We start from the raw sequence: 8,644 nt of genomic DNA, 5'->3' as shown, positions 1-8,644 counted from the left end.
TTTGTTTTTCAGCTAAGTTTAACAGATGCATGAAGCTGTTGGAATCATTCACAAGCCTGAGTTTTGAAGCATTTTCAAATATGCTGATGTCCTCAATGACATGTCACAAACTTGATTTGTGTCTGTAATACTTGGTGTTAAATGATTTAACTTAATGCTTCAGATATTAATCAGATACCTTCTTTTCAGTTTAAGGCTTTCGTTGTCTTTGTTAAGACAACAAAATTGGTTGTAACTCAATGCATATCATCATTGATTTACAACTTACTTTTTTGTCAGTAAATGTGTGTTTGTAATTAAAATGTAATGATCATCTTACTGTTTCCCAGTTGTGAATATTTTTCTATACTGATTGAAATAATTCCATAAGGAGAGATAGTGTGGAAAAACGAAACCTGATTTATTGGGATACAGATATTCATGAAGCTATTTGACGGTTAGACTCCCACAGAGTCTGGATGCTGATGGTGCTGTAGTTGAAGATAGAGGCATGCTTCAAAGAAGGCAGCTGAGAAAATGATTGGACCGTGGAAGTGATTTGAAGTATTATTGAGTTTGACAGTGCAGGGAAATGGAAGTGATGGCAAGAATAAAGAGCAAGGAAGCAGCAGAAAAAAATGGTGTACAGCTTGTGTCACTGAATAATGCGAGTTTGATTGATGACCCTAGCCTTGACCTTTTGACCCTACCGGAAGTATTCCGGAAGTGACTAATTGAATCCAGATGTGTGTAATATGATCCATAAGCGTGACGAATTGTATCCAGTGAGGGGAGGGGGTACTCCGGAAGTCTCTAATCGATTCCATATGTGTGACTAATCACATCCGGTGGGAAAAAAAGGAGGTGTGGTTCCTGGGGGGGATGCTTCAGGGATAATTCTGATCAGAGAGGGAGGGGTATGGTTACTGGGGAGGGAGAAAAAGTTCAGGGGGGTAACGCAGCAGATTTCTGATGAGTGTATAGCGACAGAGAGAAGGATTGTAGCAGTTAGTTTTTCACAGACAAACTCATAGTTTGGATTCTGTTTAATTGTTTCAGTATTATGACAATGATCTTGATAACCATTTTCTCGGTAAAAAGCTATTTCTTTTTTCAATAGCGGCTTTATTTTGCTTTCTTACGTTGATATATATATATATATATATATATATATATATATACTGGAAGAGCATATGGGAGAAGGATGCAACCCATAACGGCAATGCTCAGTGGCTAGTGGATCTGAGGGCAGACCACAGCGACCTCCCTGAACAGGGTCCAGTAACCATCACAGTGGCAGATATCCAAGAAAGGGTCTCCAGTATGAAGAGTTGGACAGCACCAGGGCCCGACATGGTTCACGTCTACTGGCTAAAGAAGCTGACTGCACTCCACGAGCGTCTGGCAGCACAAATGAACCAGCTGCTAGTTAACGAGATACACCCGGAATGGCTAACCGAAGGTCGGACGGTCCTGATCCCCAAGGACCCCAAGAAGGGACCGGTCCCCTCCAACTACCGACCAATAACCTGCCTCAGCACCACGTGGAAGCTCCTGTCAGGCATCATATCGGCTAAGATGAACAGGCACATGGGTCAATACATGAGCGGGACACAGAAAGGAATTGGCAAGAATACCAGAGGCGCAAAACACCAGCTACTGGTAGACAGAACAGTCAGCCGAGACTGCAAGACCAGACTGACCAACCTGTGCACTGCCTGGATTGATTACAAGAAGGCCTATGACTCAATGCCCCACAGCTGGATACTGGAATGCCTAGAATTGTACAAGATCAATGGGACCCTAAGAGCCTTCATCAGGAAGTCAATGGGGATGTGGCGTACAACACTAGAGGCCAACTCCAAGCCCATAGCACAAGTCACCATCAAGTGCGGGATCTACCAAGGAGATGCTCTGTCCCCACTGCTGTTCTGCATAGGCCTGAACCCCCTCAGTGAGATCATTAACAAGACTGGCTATGGATACCGACTACGGAACGGAGCAGTTGTCAGCCACCTCCTGTACATGGATGACATCAAGCTGTATGCCAAGAGTGAACGAGACATCGATTCACTGATCCACACTACCAAGCTATACAGCAATGACATTGGAATGTCGTTCGGACTGGAGAAGTGTAGTCGGATGGGAACAAAGAGAGGGAAGGTAGTCAGAACTGAGGGGATTGAACTACCAGAAGGCAACATTGCAGACATAGAGGACAGTTACAAGTACCTGGGGATCCCGCAGGCAAATGGGAACCATGAAGAGGCCGCTAGAAAGGCTGCAACCACCAAGTACCTGCAGAGGGTCAGGCAAGTCCTGAGGAGTCAGCTGAATGGTAAGAACAAGATCCGGGCCATCAACACGTACGCCCTGCCCGTGATCAGGTACCCTGCTGGGGTAATAGGCTGGCCAAAGGAGGAGATAGAAGCCACTGACATAAAGACAAGAAAGCTCCTTACCATGCATGGAGGGTTTCACCCCAAGTCCAGCACCCTGAGGCTGTACGCTAAGCGGAAGGAAGGGGGCCGGGGACTGGTGAGTGTCAGCACCACAGTCCAGGATGAGACAACGAACATCCAAGAATGATGGCCCCAACTGACCGAGTGCTCAGTGAATACCTCAGGCAGCAGAAACCCAAGAAAGAGGAGGGAGACGAGGAACCATCATGGAAGGACAGGCCCCTGCACGGTATGTACCACCGGCAGATAGAGGAGGTGGCTGATATCCAGAAATCCTACCAGTGGCTGGACAAAGCTGGACTGAAAGACAGCACAGAGGCACTAATCATGGCAGCACAAGAACAAGCTCTGAGCACAAGATCCATAGAGGCTGGGGTCTATCACACCAGGCAAGACCTCAGGTGCAGGCTGTGTAAAGATGCCCCAGAGACAATCCAGCACATAACAGCAGGGTGCAAGATGCTAGCAGGCAAGGCATACATGGAACGCCATAACCAAGTGGCCGGCATAGTGTACAGGAACATCTGTGCCGAGTATAACCTGGAAGTCCCGAGGTCAAAATGGGAGATGCCCCCAAGGGTGGTGGAGAATGACCGAGCTAAGATCCTGTGGGGCTTCCAGATACAGACGGACAAAATGGTGGTGGCTAACCAACCGGACATAGTGGTGGTAGACAAACAGAAGAAGACGGCCGTAGTGATCGATGTAGCGGTTCCGAATGACAGCAATATCAGGAAGAAGGAACAGGAGAAGCTGGAGAAATACCAAGGGCTCAGAGAAGAGCTCGAGAGGATGTGGAGGGTGAAGGTAACGGTGGTCCCCGTGGTAATCGGAGCACTAGGTGCAGTGACTCTCAAGCTAGGCGAGTGGCTCCAGCAGATCCCGGGAATAACATCGGAGATCTCTGTCCAGAAGAGCGCAGTCCTAGGAACAGCTATGATACTGCGCAGGACCCTCAAGCTCCCAGGCCTCTGAGGACCCGAGCTTGAACGATAAACCGCCCGCAGGGGCGTGCTGGGTGTTATATATAAGTGTGTGTGTGTGTGTGTGTGTGTGTGTGTGTGTGTGTGTGTGTGTGTGTGTGTGTGTGTGTGTGTGTGTGTGTTTCTTTTAGAATGTTTAAGTATGTAATGAGAATAAAATTGTAAAATGAATATTCCTTGCTTGATTGATATGCTCTATATATGTTTTAGACATCAAATAAAGATTTCTTTCAGCTGTTACATGTGAATGTGTTTTCTTAGAAATATATGAAGGGTTAAATTTTTATATTTTTGGATGATTTTAAATAAGTTTAAATTGTATTTTGAAATATATTTTGAAATATATTTCAAAATATAGAAAAATGGCCAAAAATATATGCGTTAAAACACATTTCAAAATATATTATGAATATATATAAATATATTTTAAAATGTATTTTAGCACATATATTTTTTGCCCATTTTTTGTATGTTTTGAAATATATTTCAAAATATATTTTAAAATATATTTTTTTACCGTATGGGCTGACCTTAAAAAATAAAGAAAAGAAAAGAAAGGGAAAGGAAAGGAAAGGAAAGGAAAGGAAAGGAAAAAAACAAAAACAAAATACAATTAGGCTGTCTAATCAAGTAAACAAAATCCTTAAACATTCCCTAAAGAATGTAAACCAGGTTATGTTTAACAGTTATTACCATTATTATTATTATTAGTCGTAGTAATAGTAGTAGTATCATTATTTCATAAGAATGCAATATCATATAGTGCGATGATGATATAATGTTCATATTTCAGCTATATATTATTATATATTTCATGTCTGTCACATTTATAGACAACTTGCTGGCAGTGTTGGAGATACCGTCAGCCCCCCTTTAAATGTTTTTTTCATTAGGGTTACTGTAACACTTTTCAAAACTTTTCCAAAACCTAACAAAAACTATTATTTAAACCTGTGAGTTAATCTAGAAATCAAGTGAAAATTAATATGAATTTCAATGTAAAGCATAAATGTTCAAATGGGACACTGAAATAAAGCTTAACTCATCTCATTTGAAAATGTAAAGAAAAGTTGCTCTAGGTGGCAGATCTTTCAATGACCACATCTAGCTATAGTATTTAAAAAATAAACAAAGGTATCTGAAATACAAAACATGGCTGATAAACCTGTATGTTATGACATCACCACTGACATTTTACATTGTGTGGAATAGGTGGACACAGGAAGCATTTGAGAAAATTGAATTCTATGTAACAGTGAGGTTGTGGCATATTCTTTTGCTCCCTGCAGGGGTACTAAATAATCTAATGTTACTATGGGTCATATCAGAGAACAGAGATACAAATGACATAAAGGCAGGAAAACAGATAAACTACAATCGAAAAACAAAATATGCCATATGTATAAACTGAAACCAAATGCATCCATCCATTCTCTTGTGCTTATTTTTATCCACGTTGCTAGCCTATTCCAGCTACCACAGGATGAAAGGCAGAATACACCCTGGACAGGTTCTAGGGTGTCGCCTGGGCGCCGGGTAGCTTAGCTTGTGGGCTGCGCGGCGGCTCGCGGCGTCGGCTTTGCTGTGTGACTGCTGTCAGCTGGGCTGCTGTGACGCTTAATCCCGGGGGAGGACACGGTTTAGCATCGCTAGCGTGTGCTGTCAGCTAGGCTGCTGTGGGCCATACCGCGGGGGGGAAGCTGCTTCGGCGTACTAGCGTGCGCTGTCAGCTGGGCTACTGTGAAAGCATAACACATAGAGGAAAAACGGTCACACAAAGTAAACAGCTTCAGTGTTGCTATCGGCTAGCTGCTGTAGCGCGCTACACAGGGGTCACGCGGCTTTGGTTCTTAATCTGACGCTGAGTTAACAACATTAACAAGAAATAAGAAAATTAAACATGCATATGCAAAATAGAAAAACAAAAACAAAATCCTCATCAGTTCTGCAATCCTTGAGAATACACATCATGCTCTTCCAAATCCTGGTGAATTCTGTATTGCAAAATCCATGTCTGATTTGAAAGTAGTGTACACTACATGAACTGGTATACGGAGGATATTTTCACAAGTATTGGTCACTGGAAATCTGCAGTTAGTGATGAACTCAAGGCTTGGCTTTGGAGAAAACCCAAAATACTTTAAATGAGAATAACAGAACATTTCTATTACAGAGGCTAGAGCCTGTCCCAGTAGTCACAGGTAGAGCACACCTGGACAGGTCACCAGTCTGTCAGAGGACTAACACAGAGACAGACATCAGAGTAACAAATCTATTTAAAATTAATGTAAGTTTGCTGCAGCTGTATGTATGAACATGTGTTTCTGTGCTCACAGTCCACCTCTCAGGAACCTGCAGTTCACTTTTAGTCTACTTTAAACAGACCTCACAAAAGGCTGATGTGGCTGGATCAGTAGTCTGATTTAAGTACGATACCTTTGGCCAGGGATTAATCTGGTGCATCGCTTCACTGCAGTCTTTCGTATTTTCCCCACACCTGAATAAAAAATACTGATATATACAAATAACAGCTTCAGCTGATGCAGCCTGACTCAACCCTAGATGTTCAGCACACAGAGACACAGAGGTGCCGTTTAAAGTTTAGTGTTAACCTGAGTCAGTGATCATTTGCAGTATTACAGAGTCTGGCAGTCTTTGCATGATGTCCACGTCACTGTACGTTTCTAGCTGACTCTCAGGTGTGACAGGTGTGCCAGCAGGAAAGAGTAATAATAACCTGCATCCTGAGGTTTGTCATGCAGGATTAAAGGAGCCAGGCTTTGTTCACACAGCTAGGATTGTATTTTACACTGACCCTGGGTCAGTATAAGTATCGTAACTTTAAGCTAGCACCATAAAGACGGTAAAACACGTAATAACATCTACAAATGCATCTTAAAGCTGTTATATTAGCACTCGGTGTATTACTAACATAACCACATTAACATTACTGACACTCGCTGACTTTTAATAGTCATTCTATAAATGCTGTCCGTTTAAATGGTCTTACCTGTAAACACTGCTGTATCTACCGGATTCCAGCCAGAGTGGATTCTGGAGTCTTCCCACGCTCCTGTTAGTGATCCTCCATCTGGATGGATGAGAACAACCTTCTGAACAATCTAGCAGGAGATGGTCCATATCTATGGGACTGATTTGTGCTGATAACGCCCATTGTATGGACTGATAACAGCCGAAGAGGGTGAATAAAGTCACCCAGTAGCTAGCTGTGCTACTGGGTGAACAAGAGTAGAAGAAGAAGACAGATTAATATCAATAACATCTGTGTAATGAAAACAACCTTTGACCTATCGACTGTTCTCATCTATTACCCAGCATACATCACTCCCTCCATAAATGCAATAAACGATACAAAAGTAACAGCCTATAATTAATTTCTCTGCTGTATCTGCTGTTTCTCAGATAGTTGCTTACATTGTATAATTTATTGTGTTCTGTATACGTCACTACAATGTGATTTTGGAAATATATAAATATATGGACAACAGGCTCTTCCGCAGCAATCTCTTGTCGTCAATAAACAACTTTTAGGGAGCTCTATAGTATTCAATGAGAGGACCCTGCAGGTCAATTCTCGACGCGAGGGGGGTACCCTGCGTGTCGATAAGTGAAGCAGAGGGAGCCTGACCATGCGTCACACGTTTGACGAGTTGGGAGTGAGAACGTGTTGGATATTTACTATTGGTTCTTATAGCTGCTTTATTGAACATGGAGTTTCCTCTCAGTGCGTCACGTTTTTATTGGACTTGAAACTCATTCTGAATATTTGGCCTCATGGATGTCTTTTTGCTCTCTACATAATTTGGACTGTTTGAAGCTCATTAAATTGAAGTGTTTTTAATTTGATGAAGAGTGAGTCAGACGCTTGATTGAAGCCGGTGTTATTAATAATTCTTATTACTCTTGGAATATATATTTTGGTTGGAAATGCTCTTCATTAAGGACAGCACCTGTCACTGGTTTAATATCATGCAGTTCCTCACTGTGACCACCTGAGGGCAGTAAGCTGTCATCAGAAAGTATCTCTCTGCTGACAGTGTCAGTGTTGCTATCAGTTTAATAATATCTGTGTTCACATATAGAGCGTCATTATCACACTGATGAACACTAGTGGTGAAACGCTGAAGTGAATGTGTCCTAATGTCAGTATTATTGTATGTGGACAGTTGTAGTTACTGACAGTGACCACTGGAGGGCAGTGACCCTGATAGTTTCTCTGGAACAGTCCAGAAGCCTGTCAGTGAAGCAGGATTAGATGTTCAGTGACGGAACATCAGCAGCAGGAAGTGTATTTTCTCTGTGAAGACAAAACAAGTGTAAATGTGTGTGTTGGTAACTCACTGTCAGTGTTGTGCTCTTCTTTTCTCTCCGCGGCCTCAGAAATGCTGACTCTGTTTGTACATCACTTATTTTTCAAATGATAACGCTGTTAAACTGCTTTCATTGAAAATATGAATTTAAATGGAGATAAAATGACATGAGGGAATTTCTACAACCCTGTCAATCAAATAGACGATAAGGAGAAAGTGTGAGGCGACCTCTCGGTAAAAGTGAGTGCAGCAGTGAAAAGGTGAATGAAAAGATAAGGTGAAAGCAGCTCAAACATTACAGACTGCTTCCAACAGCTTCACATGGAGGATCACACAGATGATCACCTGGGACACCAAGTTCAGAAAAGAGCAACTTTGAGAAGTCACAAATGGTTTATTTTGCGTCTTTATTGTGATTTTTGTGTTGTAAATATAAAGTCAGTTTTCACACTGACACAGAACTGAACTGAAGGTGTGATTATTTGGACTGTTGACTGATGTTATGTGCTGATGATATTTTATTGTTTTGAGCCAAACTGGATTTCTCTGTAGGAACTCCGTGTTAAAGGGCCAATGCACCAAACTGGCTTTGAGAACAATTTATTACTCATGCAAGGAAAGACTGAAACTTCTCTGAGTAATTAGTAGTGGGAACAAGTTCACTGAGCTCATAGCATTAAGTTGGCTTTATTAGCCCTGCATGGCAGACTGGTCTGAGACCCTCACTCTCAGATTGCCTTAAATAAGACCATTATTAAACTGAAGGTTTTACATCAAATCTATGTGGCGGAGGTGTGGTCCCGGACGCGGCTGCAGGGGAGGAGTGGTGCAGTGAGCTCAACGGGGCGGTGCTGGAGAGGCAGGTGAGAACAGCTGATGGAGTTTGGGC

This window comes from Rhamphochromis sp. 'chilingali' (assembly GCF_963969265.1).
Source record: "Rhamphochromis sp. 'chilingali' genome assembly, chromosome: 1".
NCBI classification, from domain to species: Eukaryota; Metazoa; Chordata; class Actinopteri; order Cichliformes; family Cichlidae; genus Rhamphochromis; species Rhamphochromis sp. 'chilingali'.
This window is presented reverse-complemented; position numbering follows the sequence as displayed.